The sequence below is a fragment of the Ipomoea triloba genome, chromosome 16, assembly GCF_003576645.1.
Source record: "Ipomoea triloba cultivar NCNSP0323 chromosome 16, ASM357664v1".
Classification (NCBI taxonomy): domain Eukaryota; kingdom Viridiplantae; phylum Streptophyta; class Magnoliopsida; order Solanales; family Convolvulaceae; genus Ipomoea; species Ipomoea triloba.
Window position 1 is genome coordinate 12520349 of NC_044931.1, and position 285 is coordinate 12520633.

Below are 285 nucleotides of genomic sequence, written 5' to 3' on the forward strand. Positions count from 1 at the left end.
TTAGCGAGCGGTCCAGCGGTTTAAAAGAAAGATTAAAAAGAGGGTGGGGGATGCAACACGAGGACTTCCCAGGGGGTCACCCATCCTAGTACTACTACTCTCGCCCAAGCACGCTTGACTTCGGAGTTCTGATGGGATCCGGGCATTAGTGCTGGTATGATCGCATCCGTCACGTACTGCGCGCAAAATGTACTTGACCCTCTCTCTCCGCGCAACTTCTCTCGCTTAGCGGTTTAGGCGGTTTAAAAGGATAGTACCCTTAGCGAGCGGTCCAGCGGTTTAAAA

General features: G+C 52.3%; 1 non-coding gene across 1 annotated transcript; it reads right to left on the reverse strand.

Moving 5' to 3' along the window:
* Window positions 1-47: 47 nt before the first annotated feature.
* On the reverse strand, window positions 48-168 carry LOC116008827. The gene has a single exon (XR_004096182.1). It is a non-coding gene; the product is annotated as a 5S ribosomal RNA (ribosomal RNA).
* Window positions 169-285: the final 117 nt, after the last annotated feature.